At 36.5% G+C, this 23,119-nt stretch overlaps 1 protein-coding gene across 11 annotated transcripts in view; it reads left to right on the forward strand.

The window, feature by feature from the left end:
- Positions 1-23,119, forward strand: part of PLAGL1 (PLAG1 like zinc finger 1) — a 138,825-nt gene that overhangs the window by 91,125 nt on the left and 24,581 nt on the right. For 6 of the 11 annotated variants that reach the window (XM_078155088.1, XM_078155085.1, XM_078155093.1 and 3 more), the window contains 2 exons: positions 15,672-15,820; positions 17,455-17,605. The exons of 1 other annotated variant lie outside the window; for it this stretch is intronic. The gene's annotated coding sequence lies outside the window, so the exon portion shown is untranslated. Of the gene's footprint in view, positions 1-9,430; positions 9,484-15,671; positions 15,846-17,454; positions 17,606-23,119 lie in introns of all 11 variants that reach the window. 4 more of the 11 variants (XM_078155089.1, XM_020972473.2, XM_078155087.1 and 1 more) reach the window with 4 other exon arrangements.

The following is a 23,119-nucleotide window of genomic DNA, read 5'->3' on the forward strand; positions in this document are numbered from 1 at the left end:
GGAGTTTACTTTATCAATTCCTCTTCTTTTTATAAGAACTTCCAAGTGTTCAGTTAAAACTATTTTTGGAGAGGGAACTCTGTGTCCAGTTTGGGCAATTATTTTTTTTTAACATATATGTGTTATAGTTTTGCTATATAAGCCATAGATTTTGAAAGAATATGTGGTTTAAGCATGAAATAAAAGCTGCTGTAGGAAGTTTTAAATATATATGTACACATATATATATATATATAAATATATAAAAAACACTTAGAAGCATGTATGAGAGTGCTTAGTAAATAACATTCATTAAGTAATAATAATGGTTTATCTCTGAGTTATGGGGAAAGGGACCATGTTTTTGAGTTATGTCCTTTAAGTTATATCCTTAGTAGATGAATTAGTAACCTTAATCTTCCTGAAAGAAGTTGACGATAGTACTTGCAGGTCAATTTAATATCTTTGGATAAAACTTACTAACATATGCATCATACTAGTTGTTCTGAAGCTATTTTTATGCAAACTTGATATCTTTAGGAACTGAATTATTAGATTTATTTTGAACTAATTGAGGAATAATAATGATAGCTAGCATTTATATAACACTTTAAGGTTTGCAAGAGCTTTACATATATTTTATTCTCATAACAACCCTGGGAGGTAGGTGATATTACTATCCATATTTTACAAATGAAGAAATTGAAGTAGACGAAGTTAAGTGACTTGCACAAGATCATATAGCTAGGAAGTGTCAGAGGCTGGATTTGAATTCAGATCTTCCTGACTTCAGGTTCAGCATTCTATCTGCTATAGTTATGCATGTAAACTCTACTTTTTTTCTCTTCTAAAGAAGTTGTGACATAAGATCTTTGAAGTCTTTGCCATAACTTTTTTGGTTTTGCTACTGCTTATTATTGATGTATGTCTCTTCTTTCTTTTCCCAGTCAAACTTTCTGAACATGTAGTCTTCATTTCTTCACTGCTTACTCCATTCTTAATTCCTTATAGTCTAGGTTCTGAAGTCCAACCACTCCCCTGAAACTTGACCCTCAAAGCCTATATTATCTTCCTTATTACCAAATATGATACATTTTTTTCTCCTAATTCTCTATCTCTTCTTTCTGTTCCATACAGTATTTTGGATCATCCAGACCTTCCTTTTCAAAATTTTTTCCTGTACAGTCCTGTGACTTTGTTCTTAACTACTTCTTTTCCTTTGGTTGACTTTTTTTTCCTTCTTACTCCCTTCTAATATTGTCTCTCCAACTTCCCAAAAGCTCAGTCCTTAACTCCATTCCTTTCTCGGTCTGTAGACTTTCCTGTAGAGAGAGCGTCCATTCTTCTGGTTTCAGCTATCATTTCTATTATGACGACTCCTAAATCTCTCCAGTCCTTTTCACCTCAGTTCTTGTCCCATTTTTGCAACTGTCTGCTACACATTCCATTTAGATATCACTTCTTCACCTAAACAAAGAGGCATCCAGTCACTCTACCTAGAAATTTTTGAGTTTTTTAAATCCTCCTTATCTGTTGTCATTAAGTCTTCATGGTCTTTCCTTTGCAATATGCCTCACCTGGAGTGTATTATGTAATTTTGGAAGAGTTTTGGTGCAGTATTTACAGTTTTCAGTAAGTTAATTTAGGGTCATGTCATTAAGAAAATCCTCTTAGAGCTGAGAAGCAATTCTGCATTGTGGTTTGAAAGTATACTTTTGTTTTGGGGGTGAATCTCAAGATGTCAGACTTAGAACATCATAGATGTTCTTTGCTTGCTCTGAGATACCACACTGATTTAAGATTCCATTATCTCTTCTTAATCAGAGAAGGAAGGTGGGTTCATTTCCTCTTGCAACGGATGCTCTTAAAAATAGAGTGCTTGTTTGAGAGGCTTTTCAAAAACAAATTCCATATAATATCTTTTCTTTGTGAATTCTTTTACCAGCCATCAGGCATGTTTGAAACAATAAAAATAATTTGACTTGGGAAATTTGTTTAACTAAAATTAGAAGTAACTAGATGTGAATAAGACATTAAAAAAAAACAAAGAGAAATGTCCCAGTTATTTCAGAGTCACCAAGTGGGTCAGCTTCTAAATAGCAAAATGACCCTGACATTGTTAAAGGAACTTTGAAAATTAGAACATTAGAGATAGAAGAGACTTTACATATCTTATTCTACAGATGAGGAAACTGAGGTCCTCAAAGGTTGAGGAAAAGATGAGTTGGGATTCCTAGAAACAAATGGCTGTAAAGATGCAGAAGGTATAAAAATTTACTCCCAGGAAGAAGTGGATCAGAGAGCACTGAATATACATGTATATTTTCTGTTAAATACCTATTCTGGAGAATGGTGAACTTCATTTAAAGTAGAAAATATGGTCTTTATTGCCTCTTTTTAATAATTTGAAATATTTTATTAATAGAAACATTTTTGTAATCTACTATCATAACATAAAAAGTAAAATTCTTATCCTTTGGTCTGTGAAGAGGATAATGTTAAACGTAAATATGTTATTTTTGCTAAATTTTACTTTTCCCTTGCTTATTAAATTACTGCTCTTAAATCACTGCAAGTGATCTTTTCTTTAATGAGCAATTAATATTTTTAGGTTACTTTCTTAGCCACTTGGCTTTTTTCTGTTATTATCTATGGCTGCATTTCTTTGGTAATGAAATGGCAGGTGGGAAAGTCTGAACTACTTTATCTCCAAGGTGCCAGGTTCTTTTTATTTCTGCCATGCTGCTTACATTGATCAGCTTAAGAATAAGCTCCTGTGTGAACCCTCCATGGCCAAGGGGGTATTTATTGTTGGGTTCAGAAAAGAATCCCTTTCTTTTTTTGTGATAATTTGAATCTTTTGACAATAAAGCTAAGCTACTCCTCTCCCTCTTTTGCATATTGCACGTTATATGTATCCTTTCCTTGTGAAGCAGAAAATGAACCTCCTCCATGTCTCTGGATACACAAATTGGTTATTGTTCATGGGTGACTGTCGAGAACAAAGCCCGTCGATGGCTAATAGGGACAAAACAAAACAAAAAGAATTGTCCAGGATAATTTTACTCTTGTTGTCTTTTCATGACATTTTATTAATGTAAAGCTCTACAAAACACAACCTTTTGGGACCACCCAATTAAACCATTGCAGCAAATGCTGAGAGTGGTTTGAGAGGAAAGATAGACCTTTAAAATGGTGCTTTATTGAACACTGTGTCATGTAAAGTCAGTTGAAGAAATGAGGCATTTATCTGGATAATGCACACCCCCAAATTGTGAGGGGTTTTTTTTGCCTGAATTATCTAATGCTTTTTAATTCAGATTGAAAGTGTTTTTCTGTTTTGAAAAAAGGGGAATATAGACTTTACTGTCAAGTCAAGAAATTAAAATAGAGTAGAATTAGATAATCATATAAGTGATAAATTAGTTTCTGTTTTAGAATGTTTGCCTTTTTTAAACTTCTAAAGGAACATATTTGTTAGCAGATTACTTTCAGAAGACTTCTCCTAAAATAAGAAAATTCTCTGCAATTCCTTTTGAGAAAAGGAGTCAAGTATTAAAACCAATTTTTATAATACAGAGTAATAAAGTTTTGAAATTTAAATCTTTTGAAATCTTAGTTTTCATAAATCTTAACACTATCTCAAGTTTTTAAATGTTTAAATGACCATAATGTTTTGGCTATTGACTAAACCTAGTCTTTCTCTTTTTAATTTGTTTTAGGTTGTTTTATTGCATTGGTTTGCACTTGTGGATACAGAATTCTATTGAATTAAAAATATTAATTTCTTCTGAATATTGCTATGAAATTTAAACTTTCATTAAAAATTCAACAGTGGCCTCTTTGAACTTGCTAAAAGCAAATTTAGTTTTCTAGCCTGTCCAACTGGATTTGCATATAGATCTCACACATAACACAAGTAAAGTGACTTTTCAATACAGAGTTGTTATAAGTAAAGCCCTTTGTAGACTTGACAGCCCTTTTAAATGTGAATTGCTATTATTATACCGTCAAACAAAATGCAAAAGGCTTTACTAAATATTGAGAACCATTTTAAGTTGAAACAGTATAAGTGCTGCCCCAACTTTTACAAGAAAAGAGTACTGTAAAGAAGACCCTGGTTGCGTGATTTCTTTGCAGACTCTTAAGCAGGGAGTGAAGGGACTACCAAAATAATGGAAAAATGTCAAAGATACATTTTTCAAAAAGACCAAAAAAAAAATCCAGCTTTAGCAAATACCAGGGCACTTTACTGTTCTTTATTGTTTGCCAGACAATCAGCAAGCATTTGTTAAGCGCCTGTTACATACCAGGAGAGGCTACTGTGGCATAGTAGAGAGCAAGCTTCCCCTCTCTAACCCATACTGGCTGTGTGACACTTTGGCAAGTCACTTAAGCCTCTCAGTGCTCTCAGAGAAGGTGCTGAGCTGCATTGATAAGGGGGAGTTTCCTCACTCAGGAGTTCTCCATTCTATTGAATATTGAATCTTATGCTGAACAGTACAGTGCCTGGCACATAGCAAGAGCTTATTAAAGTATTGATTAACTGATTGGTCTAATACAGGGGTGGGGAACTTGTGGCCTCAAGGCCACATATGGCCTTCTAGGTCCTTGAGTGTGGCCTTTTGACTGAATCCAGACTTCACAGAACAAATCCCCCTTAATAAAAGGATTTGTTCTGTAAAACTTGGACTCAGTCAAAAGGCTGCACCCAAAGATCTGTCAGGCCATATGTGTCCTCCAGGCTGCAGGTTCACCACCCCTGGCTCTAGTCCTGATCCTAGTCCTTATATAGTAAATACTATTCTAGGTACTGGTGATACAAGGCCAAAATAAAATAGTACCAATCCTCAAAGAGTTTAAATCCTATCTGGGGAAATAATATATTATATATAATATGTAATATATTATGTATGTTATATATAATATATTACATATCATATATTATATATAAATGAGTGTAAGATATTTTAAAAATAATGTCAAAAGGGAAGGCCTTGAGTAACAAAAAGTCTATGTGATGGCCCTAGAGTTTTGAAAGAAAGTAGGAATTTGATGAGATGGAAATAAAGATGCATTGTATTCCAGGCACAGGGGACAGCCTGTGCAAATGCACAGTACAGGAGAAGGAATGTTGTGTATAGGCAACAGCAAGTTAGACAATTTGGCTGGACTGTAGAGTGCATGGAACAGGAGTGATGGTGTATTAAGTCTGGAAAAAGACATTGAAGCAAAGCCATGAAGGACTTTAAGTAATGAAGGGGTTGGTGTTTTGTCCTAGAAGATAGAAGGAGCCATTTGAAAATTTTGAGAAGAGAAATGATGTAGACAGAGCTCCGCTTTGCAAAATCTATGGTGGCAGTGTACATTGTATTAGAGAGGGGAGACTTGAAGAAGGGACACCATTAGGCAATAAGTCCTTAGGTGAGGATGATTGTATGAATGGAAGAAAGGGGATGGATGTGAGGGAAGTAGTGAACAGATCTCATAACTGATTGGATTTGTTAGTGAGGGATAGTGAAGAGTTGAGGATGACTCCAGGCTTATCAATCTGAGTGACTTTGGGAAGGACTGTTGCACCCTTGACAGAAAAGGAGAAGTGTAGAAGAGCGATTGGTTTGGGAAAGATAATAAGTGCTGTCTTGGACATGTTGAGCTTGAGATGCCTGGTGGGAACTGGGCTATGGGCCAATGAGGGTGGATTAAGGAGGGAGAAAGGTCAGTGGTTCACCTCAGTGGCAACAGGTAGTGTTGATCTCGCCTTCCGGTTTCTTATGGGAAGGCAAGGGCAAGGAAAGAGAAGGCTCCCAGCTCCTCCATCCCTCTGTTGGCTAGAGCAGAGGAGGGGAATGTCAAGGGGTTTTGAAATGTAGAGTAGGATAACACAGAGGGATCTCATGTAAATGTCTTTATTTTCTTAGTAAAGCATGAGGTGAGGTTTGTATATTGCTTCACAGTTTACAAGGCATCTTCACAAAAACTAAGTGGCTAGTGCCATGAAACCTGAAAAGTTACTTCCCATTTCTTCATCTGTAAAATGAGGTGATTGAACTAGATGACCTGTAAGATTCCATTTCTAAATCCTATGATTCTGTGCTTCCTGCCCATGGTCATCAGCAAGTCAAATAAACATTTATTCAGTGCCTGTTGTGTGCAAAGCAGTATATTTTAGGTGCTGGAAGAGATGCAAAGCTTAGATAATATGGGATCTCTCCTCTCTGCAGTGAACTTACAGTTTAGTAGAAATATGGTAACATGTTGGAAGGGACCTCAGGTGTCATCTAGGGAGGTGATGTGGTGCAGTGGAAAGAGTGTTAGAGCTAGAATTAGAGGATCTGGTTTCTAGTCCTCCTTCTCATACTTAGCACCTGTACTACCTGATGTGACCCTGTACTTCACTTTCCTTATCTGCAAAATAAGGGGATTGGACTAACTGGTCTCTTCAGTCCTTTCTTGTTCTTTATCTATGATCCTATTCAAATTCTCTTATTTTGAAGATGAGGAAAATGGGATGTAGAAAGGAAGAAATTTATTTAGGATCACCTCTCAGGTAATAAAGTGCCATGATGAGGTCCAAGGAGACCTTAGTTACCAATTAGGAGAATGAGAGAAAGCTTTCATGGCGGGGGGACGACGGACGACAATATTTGAACTGGGCTTTAAAGGAATGAGTAACAGGGTTCAACAGGAAAACCTGGGAGATGGAGGACATTTCATCCACAAGAAACAATTGAGTAAAGGCATGGAGGCTTGGGAGGGCAGAGCTATCTCAAAATGTCATGGGCAGTTTTAGTGGGAAGTGATTCCTGCTTACTTAATGAGAATGTTTATGTGAAAGGAATTCTCTGCCAGGTTTGTGATGACCTTTGAGGTGTATTCCACCTCTGAGATTCTGGCATTCTTAGCTCTTCAGTTTGGTAGAAGCATGGATGTGGAAATAAGTAATATAAGATGAAGCTGGAAAGGTAAGATTGTATACAAGTTGGTGTCAAGCTGTAGAGGAGCTTGAATGCCAAGAAAAGGAGTTTGAACTTTTTTTATAGGAAGTAGTGGGGAGCCATTGAGTATTTTTGAGTGTAAGAACGACATGACTAGATCAGTGTATAAGAAAGTGTATTTTAAAAAAATTTATTAATTTTTTTGATTTATCAACAATCATTTCCATATGCTTTTGAGTTCAAAATTTTTCTCCCCCTTCCTCCTTACCACTCTCCCCAAGACGGCACACAATCTGTTATAGGCTATACATTTACATTCCTATTAAACATATTTTCACATTAGTGAAGTTGTAAGTAAAAATTAAAACCAATAGGAGGAACCATCAGAAAGAGAAAACAAAACTCAATAGAAGAGGAAAAAAATGAGAGTGATTCAGCTTCCATAGTTCCTTCTTTGGATGGGGGTAGCGTTTTCCATCACGAGGCTTTTGGAGATATCTTAGATCCTTGTAATGTTGAGAAGGGCTAAGTTTATCAATATTACTCATCGCACAACATGGCTGTTATTGTGCAATGTTCTCTTGGTTCTGGTCACTTCACTCAGCATCAGACCATACAAGTCTTTCCAGGTTTTTCTGAAGTCAACCTGTTCATCATTTCTTATAGGACAATAGTATTCCATTACATTCATATATCACAACTTGCTCAGACATTCCCCAATTCATGGGCATCCTTTCAATTTCCAATTCTTTGCCACCACAAAAAGAGCTGCTATGAATATTTTTGTACATGTGATAGCTATTGCTGGATCAAAAGCTATGCACATTTTTATAGCTCTTTGGGCATAGTTCCAAATTGTTCTCCACAATGGTTGGATCATTTCACAATTCTACCAACAATGCATTAGTGTTCCAATTTTCCCACAGCTTCTCCAACATTTATCATTTTCCTGTTTTGTCATGTTGGCCAGTCTGTTAGGTATGATATGGTACCTCAGAGTTGTTTTGATTTGCACTTTTCTAATCAATAATGATTTAGAGCATTTTTTCATATGACTATAGATGGCTTTAATTTCTTCATCTGAGAGCTGTCTGTTCATATCCTTTGACCATTTATCAATTGGAGAATGGCTTGCATTCTTATAAATTTGTCTTAATTCTCTATGTATTTTAGAAATAAGGCCCTTATCTGAGATACTGGTTGTAAAAATTCTTTCTCAATTTTCTACCTTCCTTCTAATCTTAGTTGCATTGGCTTTGTTTGTGCAAAAACTTTTCAATTTAATATAATCAGAATTATCCATTTTGCTTTTCATAATGTTCTCTATCTTCTGTTTGGTCATGAATTCTCCATAGATCTGATTGGTAAATTATTCTTTGTTCTCCTAGTTTGCTTATAGTATCAGCCTTTATATCTAAGTCATGAACCCATTTTGACTTTATTTTGGTATATGCTGTGAGATTTGAGTCTGTGCCTAGTTTCTGCCATACTGTTTTCCAGTTTTCCCAGCAGTTTTTTTCAAAGAGTGGGTTCTTATCCCAGAAGCTGGGGTCTTTGGGTTTATCAAATAATAGATTGCTATAGTCATTGACTACTGTATCTTGCATATTTAACCTATTCCACTGATCCACCACTCTGTTTCTTAGCCAGTACCAAGCAGTTTTGATGATTGCTGCTCCATAATACAATTTAAGATCTGGAGTTGCTAGGCCACCTTCCCCTGCATTTCTTTTCATTAGTTCCTTTGATATTCTGGACCTTTTGTTCTTCCAAATGAATCTTGTTATTATAAGAAAGGGTATTCTAAGGGGCAGGTAGGTGGCTCAGTGGATAGAGCATCAACCCTGTAGTCAGAAGACCTGAGTTCAAATTCGGCTTCAGACTAAACATTTGACACTTACTAGCTGTGTGACCCTGGGCAAGTCACTTAACCCGTTTCCTTTAAAAAAAAAAAAGGGTGTTCTTACAGTGATATAAAAAATGAATAGGGGAAAGGAGAAAGTGGAAGCAGGAAGTCCTACGTGGAGTATGTTAACATTAGTCCAGGCTAGTGATAATGAAGATTTGAGATGATGATGATGATGATGATGATATCATTATTACTACTATTACTGTTCATACTGCACATAGGTTTTATCAAGTGCTGTACATATATTATTTAATTTGAACATGGGTGAATCGAGAAGTAAAAAGAAGACATTAGAAATGTTATGGATATAGAAGAGTTGGGACTTGGTAACTCATTGCACATGAGAGATAAAGGAAAGGAAAGAATCAAAGATACAAACATGAGACAATGGGAGAATAAGTGAATAGTGGTGCCATGTGCAGAAAAAAAAATGCAGTCAGATGGAGAATCCTGTGAACTTGAACCTAAATATCCTAGTTCTGGTCTTTGGAACTTAACAGAATTCTTCCTTCACAGTATAGTACTAAATGTATTTGAAGAGAGGTTAAATATCTCCCCTAAATGTTTTCCCTTATTCTTGACTAACCCTTTCATTACCCTTTAGGTTTCATGTGTTGGATGCAAAGTGTCCTTCAGAACTGGAATGCTGCTGGCAGGGTATGTAGAAAGGAAGGCTGGTGTCAGGAAGCCCAAGCAGCTTCTATGTAAAGGAGCTGCATTGGAGAGAAATCACAATCAAGAGTGGGCATAAAAAACCCCTCAAGCATGCAGTGGGGCACAACTTCCAATATAAATGTGGACTGGGAAGTAGCAGCACACATAACAGCAGTAAGAAAAGGAGTAGCTTATTCTTAAGACAAATTGTGAGGTCCTAAGATAAGGATGGAATAGTCAACTGAAAACAGTCCGGTAAATAGGCTGTGGAATGGACCACACACATGGATAGCAAGGACAGCTATATAGAGTTCAAGTTCTTCCTCATTAAACTGGTTATAATTGTAATGGTTTGTTGAACAAACAAAGGGGGATTTACTTAATACAGTGAATGGGATGAAAGGTATAAGAGGAAAGAGGAGAGGTGCTCCATCTGGGAGGATTCTCCTTCATTTTAAGTTTTCCTTTTTCTATTTCCTTCCTACCCTTTTCCTCCTATCTTTGATAAATCATAAGAGTAGATGAGAGATAGTGTCCTACACCTCCTGTTATTTGATTTATTTCTCTTAATCAAATATGGAGAAATGTTTATCATTTTAGAGCAAATAAAAAAATCATGTGGGAGCTTCAGTGCAAAAGAAACATCGTATTCTGAATTAAAGTTAGTACTTCACAGTATGGAATGTGCTTTGTGGAGTTTGAAACAATTGAAATCGACATGGAGAGATGAGGGAAATATTCCCTGCCTGCATGCATTAGTTTTGCTTGGGAAAACAAATCCTGACAATATGCACGATATCTTAGAGACAGGCAGAATTGTATGTCAGGGAGATGAAGTTTTGCTTTAGAAAAAGCTTTTATTTCAGTAGCAGTAATAGTCTATTTTATACACACACACACACACACTCTCTCTCTCTCTCTCTCTCGTTTCTGAAATTTACAAAGTATTCCCTTCACAATAGCCCTGTTAGGTAGGCAGTGCAGGTATATTGATATTCCCATGTTACATTGATTTGTTTAAGCTGAGAGCTTAAGTGATTTGCCTATAGCAAACTAGCAAATTTAAAAGACAAGACTGAGATCCAGATCTTTTGACTTCCCAGCACGGTGATCTTTCTACTGCATTGTGATATGTGGTAATTACATGTGGATACATAGAACTTACTGGCACAGTGAACACTGAATATGGAGTAAGGTAATCTCATTTAAAATCCTGACCTTGGGGAAGATAGTTAACTTTTCTGGTCCTCAGTTTCCTCATCTGTAAAATTAAGGCATTGGACCAGACAGTTTCTGAGAGTACTCTTGGGTCAAAGTCTATGATCCTGTAATCTTATGCCAAGAATATATACTTTAAAAAAATCATCAGAGGCCTTATCAGTGGGAACTATTTCTTTTTGATTCTAAGAATTCCAACCTCCAATTAAGTAATCATGGTGTACTTCTTTTGAAATATGAACACTTGAGTTTGTCATAAAGGTATGTTTAAATGTGTGTATATGCCAATATGCATAACAGTGTTTCAACATTTGCGAAGTACTTTACATATGATCATCTCATGTGATCCTCACCACAGCTGTATGAATTAGATGCTGTTATTATCATCCTCGTTTTATGGATGAAGAAACTGAGTGTAGAGAGGTTGTGACTTTATTATTATTAATGTATTAGTATGTATTTTGTCCTATAAAGTTGCCAATTCACCTTCTCTCCTGTTGTTTTGACCATGAAGTAAATCAGATTCTGGCCACAGCTTTTTGCCTTCAAAGTTACTCTTTTCTGAAGTTTCAGGATGTCATTTTTAGGTGGATAGAGTGCCAGGCCTGGAGTCAGAAGACCTAAGTTTAAATCTAGCCACAGATAGTTACTAGCTGTGTGATCCTGGGCAGTTCACTTAATCCTGTTTGCCTCAGTTTTCTCATCTGTAAAATGAGCTGGAGAAATAAATGGCAAACCACTCCAGTACCTTTGCCAAGAAAACCCCAGACGGGGTCACAAAGAGTCAGTCATGACTGAAATGACTCTACAACATTTTTACGTTTGTGACACTCTAAGAACTAGCTGTTTATGTTGAGTTGTTATTATTTTTAACATCAAAGTAATTTTTAAAGATCCACCCATGTCTTGATTGCCCTTCCCAGATATTTCAAATAGTTTTCTGGGTTATTTCAAATTTCTTTACCACAGAGATCGCATGTTACTGCTAAGTTTTATATGATCCACTTGATAAGTACGCCTTTCTCTTCTCCATATCAGCTTTTACCCTCACACATTTCCTGTGAGGAAGCCAGACTTTTTGATTCCCACCACCATAGCCCTGTTCACACAGTAGTCTGGGCTGCTGCTGGCTAAGTTGAAGTTTTTCCATATTTTACCTACTCAGAGTATCACATGAAAAAGCGATCAATGTCCACTCTAGAAGTACATTCTTAAAAGGAGCCAGAGCAAAATATCTGAGGGTTGTTTAAAAATTTATTCAGGAATTTATGATTTTAATGAATTAAAGAAGTTTAGCCTTCAGTGATAAGGTCAGCAGCTCTGGGTACATCCTCCCCAATAACAGCCGTTGTTTGTCTCAATTCCCCAAATGGACAAGTCTTTCCAGCAATTGCTCATGACACTGATTATAATCTCCAGCAGATTTAAATCAACTTAGCCAACATTTTAGAAATCAGTCTTTAAATCCCATATTTATCCATCTCATGGCATCTCCCCCCCCCCATGTTCATTCATAAACTTTCCTTACTTTTCTTAACCTTATGTATTTTCACTCAGATACAGGTATGCTAATCAATGTTTAACAATGGGCCTTTCCAGAAAAAAAAAAGTAGACAAAACACACTTTTAAGTTTAATCCTCATGAACACTTTCTTTGATCTAGAAAAATGACAAAACAGTGGTTTATAAAAGTGATTGCCTCTTTCTGAGGTGTAAATGGTCACACTGAAAATTTAACGATCCCCCAGCACACTCCTGGGTTCACTGCAGTTAGGAAGGTATAGGAAAAGTGAAAGTTGATTAACTTTGGGTCGTACTTTACTTCTGTACTTAAATAGAACTTTCAAATTCTAACTTCCCTTTGGTGAAGTACAGTGAACCAATTAGAACTGCATAGTAAACAGTTTCAAAATTAATTGTAATCAAGTTCTAATATTCATGCTTTTATTGAACACTTCCTCAAGTGACATTTCTTTCACATTTTGGGATACAAGAAGCAAGATAGGGCTGTAGGAAATACGCTGGATTTAGAGTTAGAAAGGGCAGGTAGGTGGCACAGTGGATAGAGCATTGGTCTAGAGTCAGAAAGACCTGATTTCAAAACTGGCTGCAGACTCTAACTAGCTATGTGACTCTGGGTAAGTCACTTAACTGTGCCTCAGTTTCCTCATCTGTAAAATTAGCTGGAGAAGGAAGTGGCAAACCACTCCAGTATCCTTGTCATGAAAACTCTAAATGGGGTCACGAAGAGTCAGACATGACTGAAAAACAATTGAACAACAACTAATCGGAGAACCTTGATTCCAATCCTGGCTTTCTCATTTACCACCCTTGTGACCTTGGGCAAACACTTTGCTTTACTGGGCATTTTATTTTTAAAATGAGAAGTTTGGACTATAGATGACTTTTTAGATTCCTTCCAGCTTTACCTCTGTGATCTTCTGGAGGCAGTTCTATTCCTTATAGAACTCTGTTTTTATACCTAGGAGCTAACCATGAGTCAACATCTCATTATTTTAGACTTGCAAGATATTGTTGCTTAATAAATGTCTGTTTGTTGCTGAAGTTAGCTTTTGAGGGGTAGTGGAAGGAGAAATATGATATAGCTACTAAATCACTTTGCTTCAGTTCTGTAATTGGCTTTTTTATTCTTATAGTGTATGTGAACTGTATCCAATTGGGAAATACATGTTTCACAAATTATTTGTATTTTATCAGATACAGGAACACTCTAGACTCATCATATGCAAATATATTTCCATTCCCCCTTATGTGATACTTTATAAGCATGAAAGAGCAAATTGGTGGGGGAAATAGTTGAGTAGAAAACCAGTTTGAATACTGAAACGAAAAATCTGTTCCTGGAAAGCATTAGATACACCAAAGATTTAATAATGTAGGATTAAGTTAATTACTCTAGATTGAAGTTTGTTTTTAGAACAGGGGAAAAGTCAACTAAATTAATTTTATAAATACCAACACTACAATCTAAGAAGGCTCATTTGATCAGGGAAATGAGCAGTGACAAAAAAGCCTTTTCTCTATGACTGTCTTATGTCTAATTTAGTAAGAGCTTTCTTGGAAGGGCAGCGTGAGGTTGTGGAAAGCTTATCCATTTGATGTTCAGAACAACTGGCTTGAGTTCTGGCTTTGCCACTTATCTCTATGATGTCACTTAACCTCTCCTTCTGTGAAATGAAGATAATGTTTATACCTTACAGCATTGTTGAATGGATCAAGTAAAATAATGTTTGTTTAAAGGGCTTTATAAAAGGTAAAGTTCTGTGTAAATATCTGCCATTATTTTAGAATAAATTTGTTTTGATTTTTTTTGTTTTTATATCACCTACATTTCCCAATGTATCCCTTCCAGAAAGCTATCATCCCTTAAAACAAAGACTAAAAAGGAACCCCCCAAAAAAGTTTCAGTAAAACTAACCAACACTTTCAAAAAGTACGTATTATATGCAGTCTTCCACACTCATAGTTTCCCAGATCTACAAAGGAGTTCAGGGAGATCCCTTTTCATATCTCTTTATTCTTTCCAAGCTTGGTCATTATTATTTTTTAGCATACAGTTTGTGGTTGTTATTCTTCCTATTTACAGTGTTGTAATCATTCTGTATATTGTTTTTCTGGTTCTGCTTGCTTCTTTTTACACAAGTTCATAATAGTCACCTCAAGCTTTTCTGGATTCCAGACAATAATATTTCATTATATTTAAGTACCACGACTTCTTTAGTTACCTTGCAATAAATGGGAATTTACTTTGTTTCTATTTCATTGCTGCTACAAAAAGTGCTGTTATAAGTATTTTATTGTTTAAGGCATTTAAAAAATTGCTAACCTCCTTAGGATATATTTCCAGCAGTAGAATCTCTGGTTAAAGGGTATGAACGTTTTAGTCACTTTCTTAGAATTAATCTAAGTGCTTTCCAAAATGTTTAAACCGATTCACAGTTTAACCAACAAGAGTATTCGGGTACCTGTCATTCTACAACCCTGCCAACAGTGATTTCCAGTCTTTTGTCACCTTTGCCAATTTGTTGGGTGTTCATGAAACCTCAGAGTTGTTTTGATGTGCATTTTTCTTGTTATTACTGATTTGGAGCATTCTTTAATATTTTGCCGTTCTCTTGAGAACTTGATATCCCTTGACCATTTATATTTTAGTGATTGGTTTTTAGTCTCACATAATTTACTTAGTCACCTTTATATATGGGATATCAGACCCTAATCAGATATTTGATACAAACTTTTTTTGCTACCTCTTTCCTTTTTGTCCTAGTTGCATTAATTTTGCTTGTGCATAAGCTTTTCGATTTAATGTCATAGAAATTACCCATTTTCTCTTTCATAATCACTTCTGTCCTTTGCTTGATTAAGACTTCATACCCTAACAATAGCTATGAAAGGTATCACACCCAGTTGTCTTCTAAATTTTTAGGGTAATTGTCAGTTATTATCGTTGGGCATAGAAAAAACAGAATCTCTGGTATCTATGCTGTGACTCTTTTAAGAGGCTGTTGTTGTATGTGGCTACCATGTCCTTGAGCTCCATTAAGAGGAAGCCACAGTCTGACACAACCTGTCATTCTACAACTTGTTTCAACAGTGACTGAAATAACTTTGTAAAACTCTTGTCCAGCTTCTTTATGGTTTTGACCCAGGTGTCTTCTATTTAGACTTACCTTTTTTTACTGTCTTGCTCAATTCAGTAACCTGCTTTGGTTGTCACAATTTTTTTTTTTGCGTGCCACTTGTGTCTGTCGCCTTGGTTCTCCTGCTTTCACACCTAGTCACTCCTTTTCCTCTGGGGACCTGTTCACCACAGCTCACATTAGCAGTCATACACATTTCTTATTCTGTTTGCTTATTCTATTCAGTGATCAGCACATAAGTAGATGCTTAATAAGCATTTGAATGAATAAATGAAGCATATAATGAAGATTTTCTTTCTCTTCAAATTTTAGATTTAGGAGTCACTTGTCTTTGGTTCAAGGACAGAAGGACCAGACAATTGCTACAGCACCAGATCATTGCTTGAGAATCCCTGAAACTTCTCACAGGGTTACAAGGAAATTGAGGGTACGGGTTGTCCTGTACTTCTAGCCCAGGGGAGGTAAGAAGGAGCTAAAGATAAGGAGGTAGGTGGAGTAGTGAGATTAGGGAGTTAGGGGGTGTGTGTGTGTGTGTGTGTCTCTCTCTCTCTCTCTCTCTCTCTCTCTCTCTCTCTCTCTCTCTCTCTCTGTGGTGGGATAGTGCTTAGCCTAGCCAGTGGCAACTCAGTCTTTCTGGCAAAAAACAAAGCATGTAAAAGAAGTCTCTACCAATATAATCAATTACTTTTTTTACAAATCTGGAAATAAGTAAGGGGATCATTAGAGAGGAAAAATATTTCATTTGATTTTTCAATATTTGGGAAAGAGAAATACCAAAGGATGTATATATAGAAAGTTCCAGATTTACAAATATCAGAATTATAAATGACCTGCAGATTATGGACTGCTGCTGTCCCATCTGTTCTACCACTTCCTTCCCCCACATCCATATCTTTTGCAAGTTCAAGATTGTCTGCATATGAATAAATATGGTGTTTTTATATAAAATATATACATGAGTGTGTATACACACACACATATCCAGACTGATATCTATCTGTCTGTCTGTCTATCTAGTAGGCAGCTAAGTAGAATAGTGAATAGAGCTCTGGTCCTGGAATCAGGAAGACCTGAGTTCAAGTCCAGCTTCAGATACCTACTAGCTTCATGACTTTAGGCAAATCACTTAAACCTCTGCTTGCCTTGGTTTCTTCAACCATAAAATGGGGATAATAATATAGCATCTACCTCCCAAGGTTGTTGTGAGGATAAAAATAAGGTAATATTTGTAAAGCACTTAACACAATGTCTGGCACATAGTAAGCACTATATAAATGCTCATTATCATTATTATTATTATTATTATTACTGCTACCACTGTTATTTGTGTACTTCTACATACCTGCATTTCTGTGATCATGACTGGGTGCTAAATTTCAAGACTTGTGGATTGAGCATCTTTATTTTTACATTGATATAACATGTATACATCATTTTGTTGCTGTTCAGTTGTTTTTCGGTCATGTCCAATTCTTCATTACCCCATTAGGGGTTTTCTTGGCAAAGTTACTGGAATGGTTTGCCATTTCCTTCTCTGTCTCTTTTTACGGATGAGGAAGCTGAGGCAAACAGGATTAAGTGACTTGCCCAGGGTCACACATCTAGTGAGTGTCTGGGGCCAAATTTGAACTCGTGAAGATGAATCTTCCTGCTTCCAGGCTTGGCACTCTGTGGGCAGCTTCCCACATCACTGATGATCATATTCAAAGATGGCACCATTGACTTTTTTGATCAAGGCATTACACTAACAATTTTTGTTTAAATTAGTACATAGAAACCATCGTTATTGGTAGTGAGCAAGTGTATACCTTGATTTGAGCAAGGATAATGGCTAAATACTTCACTAGCCAGAAGTGTTCTGTCTGTAAAATTAATGCTATTACATGTTCCTCTAAGCTTCACAATTCTATGATTTCTTCCTATTATGGATAGAAGAAGAATACACTATATGTAATTACAAAAAGATTGTGCCTTGTACTTAGTAGGTACTTACTAAATACATGTTGTTGTTTTAGTAAAGCTAGCTACTTTGGGGGGTGAAATGTGATACTGCACTAAATCACCATGTTTGTAATTTAATGTTTTATTCTTAAAGAGTGAGGACTGCAGCTAAAGCCTTATCAGAAAATACGTACTTTACAGACCACCTCAGAGCTGAACTAGATACAAGTTTACTACTTGTGCCTGTCTCATCTTACCTACCTCACTTCCTTTCTGGATGGAAATGAAAATTGGGAACCAACAGAGTGAGTAAATCCTAGAAAACTGGAGAAATGTACTAATATTTATTAGTATGTCATTCTTTAAAAGTTATGGGATGGCCACCAAGAAGTGGCTCTATAGAATGATTATCATTACATAAGTACTGATGTCACTGAAATCATTATTCCGGTTCTTTGTTCAGGAAGTCTTTCCTGGTGATGAGGATTGATTTTTTTAAGAAATGATTTTATTAATTTTTTTTTGCTTATTTTACCTGAATTTTTCTCTGTGTTCATCCCTTTTCCCTTCCAAAGAGCCATCCTGCATAACAAATTTTTTAAAAGAAAAAGAGGAAGAAGAGGAAAAATCAGCAAATCATTAATAAGTTGATGAAAAAAAATTCTGAAAATATATGCTGTGACTGAGGGGCCTCACACCCTTTCCGAGGATTCAGGGAAAGTTTCTTCTCATAGTTCTTCTTTAAGGCCATGCTTATTCTTTGTAATTTTGAAATCTTCATTTTTTGATTATTTTGTCATTATTACTCTTTCCCCGTACATTGTTGTATTCACTGTATACATTACTTTTTGTCTCTGCTTACTTCAGTTTGAATCAGTTCATGTAAGTCTCTCCATACTTCATACATATGTTTACCATATGTTTTTTCTTACAACACAATAATAGTCCATTATATTGGTATGCCATGTGATTTGTTTAGTCACTTCCCCATTGATGGACTTCTGCTTTTATAAATTTAACTCTGTTGACTTTCCCCCACTCAAGAAATAACTTCTGATCTGTACCAATTGTTTTTTGTTGTTGTTGTTGTTGTTGTTTTTGCTGAGGCTGTTGGGGTTAAGTGACTTGCCTAGGGGTCACACAGCTAGTGTGAAGTATCTGAGGTCACATTTGAACTCAAGTCCTCCTGACTCCAGGGCCAGTGGTCTGTCCACTGCCAACTAGCTGCCCCTACTAATTATTTTACTACTAACTTTAAATCACCATTGTATCAGGTGCTTTCCAGAAATCAACAAACTTCATCCTTAATGCTTAGAGTTTCTTTTATATTCTTGTTTGGACTTAGGAGTTAATGGGAGTAAGGAATTTCTAATGAGAAAACTCACTTGACCAATGCAGATCAGCCACTTGTTCTGCAACTTAAGAGTCTTAATAAGTTTCTTGTATCACTAAAGATGAAGTGACTTCCTTAGGGTTACCCAGTCTGTCTGTGCAAAGGGCACATGGACCCCGAGTCTGTCTGCCTCTGAGACCAGCTCTATATCCTCCACCCGTCCTGCCTCACACTAATAGTTCCTTAGGAGAGAATGTAGAAATATGTTTCCATGTGATGGTGAGGCAAGAGCATGTGACAAAACAAAAATAAAATGTGTGCCATAGTAATCTTTTTGATTTATTTTTTCCAAGACCTATATGAATAGCATTATTTTTCTCCTCTCCACCTTCTCCTTCACCCTGACTCCTCTTCTCCCCCATTCTCCCTCCCACCCTCATCATCTGTGTTTTTTGGCTTTTTACCACATAAACAACCAGAAAACCATTAAACATATTCAAATTTTAAGTAAGCACACGTACAGAAAAAGACTGCACTTAATTAACTGTTGAACACAATTCATGATCACAGAGTTCACCTAAATGTCAATCTGTTGTACAAATTTCCTAATTCATGCTATGTTGAAGCAATGGATCTTGACTGTCTGCTTATTGTTTTCCTCTCTGAATAGTCATAGATTATATTTTATCATGCTTTATGGCTTCAGTTTTGCTTTTCAGTCCTCTGAATTACTTGGATTATTTTTTCACTGAGAAAACAAGACTGTTGGATCCCTGTGTTGACAAACTATTCCCAAGACTAACAGCAAAACAAGCTAGGGCAATAAGCGTGGCTAGTCAATGCCTTGTTTTGGGTTGACAGACATAATGGAGCCGCATAGTGATATTTCACTTTCCTTTTCAAACAGCCAAGACAAAACCATAAAGTAGGAAAAACTTATAAACTCATTGTCAGTGTCCTATCCCTTTCCCTGACAGTTCCTTTTTAGCTCCTCACTTCCTCTTTCCACCAATGAAAACCACAGCCCCTCTAGATGATCTTAAAATTTTAAGTCAGTTTTCACAGAATCACAGAATTTTAAAGTTGGAGAGGCTCTCAGCAGCCATCTAATCCACTCTAAAGTTGAAAAGAAATCCTTATAGCAGTGTGCCTGGTAAGTTGTCATATCATGTCAGTGTACCTGATAAGATGAGGGATGTTGGGGATGTCACTACCTTCTCACACATCCTATTCTACCTTTGGAAAACTCTAATTGTTAAGACTATTTTCCTTATATCAAGTTAAAGTCTGCCCTTTGCCACGTCTACCTATTGCCTCCAGTTCCTTCCTCTAAAAAGGCTAATTCTTCTTCCACATGACAGCCCTTCAAACACTTGAAGACCTCTTTACGTCCTACCTGAATATTCTCCAGGTTAAACATCCCCAGTTCTAATCTTCTTATGGCATGGATTCGGTAATCATTCTGGTTGCCCCTCCTCTGCATGCTCTGTAGCTTATCAGTGTCTTTCCTTCATTTGATACTATTGCTGAAAAACATAATCCTCTTATCACCTGCTGGCCACCTGACTGGTGATGGACGAGCCTTTCAGAACTGAGCTAGATGGGTCCTCAGATGACAGATAGACCACTGAGAGTCTCATGCTTGAAACCTTTCTAACTTGGTGGAATCTTCCAGAGATTTCTCATCATTCACTGGGCCTTATGTGACCCAAAGCAAACCAAGTGGGGAGACAGAGTAGGACTTAAATAAAGGTTCCTTCTGCAGAAGAATCTTTTCTTATCATTCTTATATTTTGCTTCTTTTTGTGTCCCCCGTACTTAGTACTGTGCCTGGCACATAGTAGGCACTTAGTAAATGCATATATTAATGGATACCTTGAAACATTTCTTGAATCTTTTATTATCCCTATCAGTCCTATATCCCTCTAGTTGATGAATCCTGTTGATTTTACCTCCATAGTAACTCCTGTATCCATCTAATCCTTAACATTCACACTTCTACCAGTGCAGTTCAGATCCTCATTACTTTTGTCTGGATAGTTATAATAACTTGCTAAATAGATTCTGTCTCCTGTCTCTCTACTCTCTAACTTCTTATCCAAAATAATCTTCCTGTCACATGGATCTGACTCTGTTGTTCCCTTGCTCAGAAACCATCAATTGCTCCCTATTGCCTATAGAATTAAATATAAATTCCCCAGCCATGTGTTTGAAATCCTTTACAGTGGCTACAACATAATTTTTGAATCATATTTCATTTTACTTCCTTTCATATGCTCTGTGAACACAAATCCCCATCCAAGATGTTGCCCAGTCTCATCCTACTCTTCCTTGAATTTATGTATGGCCTCTTCATAACTCTACCTGTTAAAATCATTCTTTTCTCCAAGGTTCATCATATATGTAATCTGACTGAAAGGGAAATCTTTGTTCTTAGATTTCTTATAGTACTTTATCCATGTCTCTCCTTTGTATCATTTTCTGTCTTAGATTTACTTTTGGCCATCTTTAATCTCCCTAAAGTGCCCCTCAAATGGCAGGCTTTTTATGGGAGGCCTCTATTTTATTTTTCAAGGCACAGTGAATTCTGTGTTTATTGAAGTGAATCAAATCCGGAGAAATGTTCTCTCCAATATTATCTTGGGAACAAATTTCAAAGGATTCTTTCCTAATTTCCCAAGCAGATTATTTGCCACAAATGTTGTGGGCAAAAGAATGATAGATAGGATTACATACTGTGGCCTTTAAGAACCTTTAAAAATTCCCAGCAAGGGGAAAAAAAAATCAAAGGTCAGACAATAACTAATAAGTCATGTGTGTATAACTAGCTTCTAAGCATTCTTTCAGTCAAAAAGCATTTAAGCACTTACTCTGTATCAGGCATGTTGATAGGCAATTGGTATACAAAGACAAAGGTAAAGTAGTTCCCGCCCTCAAGGAGCCTACAGTCTAACCAAGGAGACAAGTGTACATATATAATTATATACAAAACAAGTACAAGTTAATTTGTGGTGGAAGGAAGACGCTAGTAGTTGGGGGATCAAGAAGGGCTTTATGCAGGAGGTAACTCATGAGCTGGAGTCTTGAAGGATGCTACAGTTCTAAGATGAAAAAGTGAGGAAGTAGCTTATTCCAGTCTTGTGGAGTAGGATGTGCAGAGGTATGGAGGTAGGAGAAAAGGGGTGAGAATGTGAGAAATGAAGACAGTAGAGTGAATGAAGGGGAGTAATGTGTAATAAGGTGAGAAAGATGGATTGTGGCCATGTTAGGAAGCGCCTTATGTGCCAATAAAGAAGAGTTTATATTGGATCCTAGGTAATGATAGGTTTTACAAAATAAAACGTTATTTTGTAAATAAGGTTTATAAAACACTAATAGGGACAGCTAGGTGGCGTAGTGGACAGAGCACTGGCCCTGGAATCAGGAGGACCTAATTTCAAATCCGGCCTCAAACATGTAATACTTGCTAGCTGTGTGACTCTGGGCAAGTCACTTAACCCCAATTACCTCACCAAAAAACAAAAACCCACTTAAAAATATTATTTCATCTTAACCTCACAATAACTTTGGAAGGTAGCCACTATTATCCCCATTTTGCAGATGAAGCATTTAGAGATTAAGTGACTTGTCAAGGTGACACAGCTAGTAAACGTCTGAGGCGACATTTGAACTCAGGTCTCATGACCCCTAGAGGTGATAGGGAGCTACTGGAGTTTATTGAGTGGAATGATATATTTAGATATATGCTTCAGGAACATCACTCCTAAAATGATTGCTCAAGAGACCAAAGTGAGGTTTAGAGTGCTCTGATAGGTAACTAAAAGTAGAAATGTGTCCTCTTAGTAAAGCTCTCCCACTCTGTCACTAGTAATAGTGGAAAAAGAAATTATAATTAATTCAGTCCCATTAAGCCACTCGACCACCAGTAGATGATTTGCATTCTTTTTTTAAATATATATTTTTTATTATTTTATTTTGATTTATCAATAATCACTTTCATATGCTTTTGAGTTTAAAATTTTTCTCCCTCTTCTTCCCCACCACCCTCCCCAAGACGGCACACAATCTGATATAGGCTATACATTTACATTCCTATTAAACTTATTTGCACATTAGTGATGTTGTAAGTAAAAAATTAAAACCAATAGGAGGAACCATCAGAAAGAGGAAACAAAACTCAATAGAAGAGAAAAAAAATAGCAGTTCAACTTCCATAATTCTTTCTTTGGATGTGGATAGCATTTTCCATCATGAGGCATCTGGAGATGTTTTAGATCCTTGTATTGCTGGGAAGGGTTAAGTTTATCAATATTAGTCATCGCACAACGTGGCTGTTATTGTGTACAAAGTTCTCTTGGTTCTGGTCACTTCACTCAGCATCAGACCATATAAGTCTTTCCAGGTTTTTCTGAAGTCAGCCTGTTCATCATTTCTTATAGCACAGTAGTATTCCATTACATTCATGTACCACAACTTGCTCAGCTGT

The sequence above is a fragment of the Phascolarctos cinereus genome, unplaced genomic scaffold, assembly GCF_003287225.1.
Source record: "Phascolarctos cinereus isolate Bilbo 61053 unplaced genomic scaffold, phaCin_HiC Scaffold_5;HRSCAF=322, whole genome shotgun sequence".
NCBI lineage: Eukaryota > Metazoa > Chordata > Mammalia > Diprotodontia > Phascolarctidae > Phascolarctos > Phascolarctos cinereus.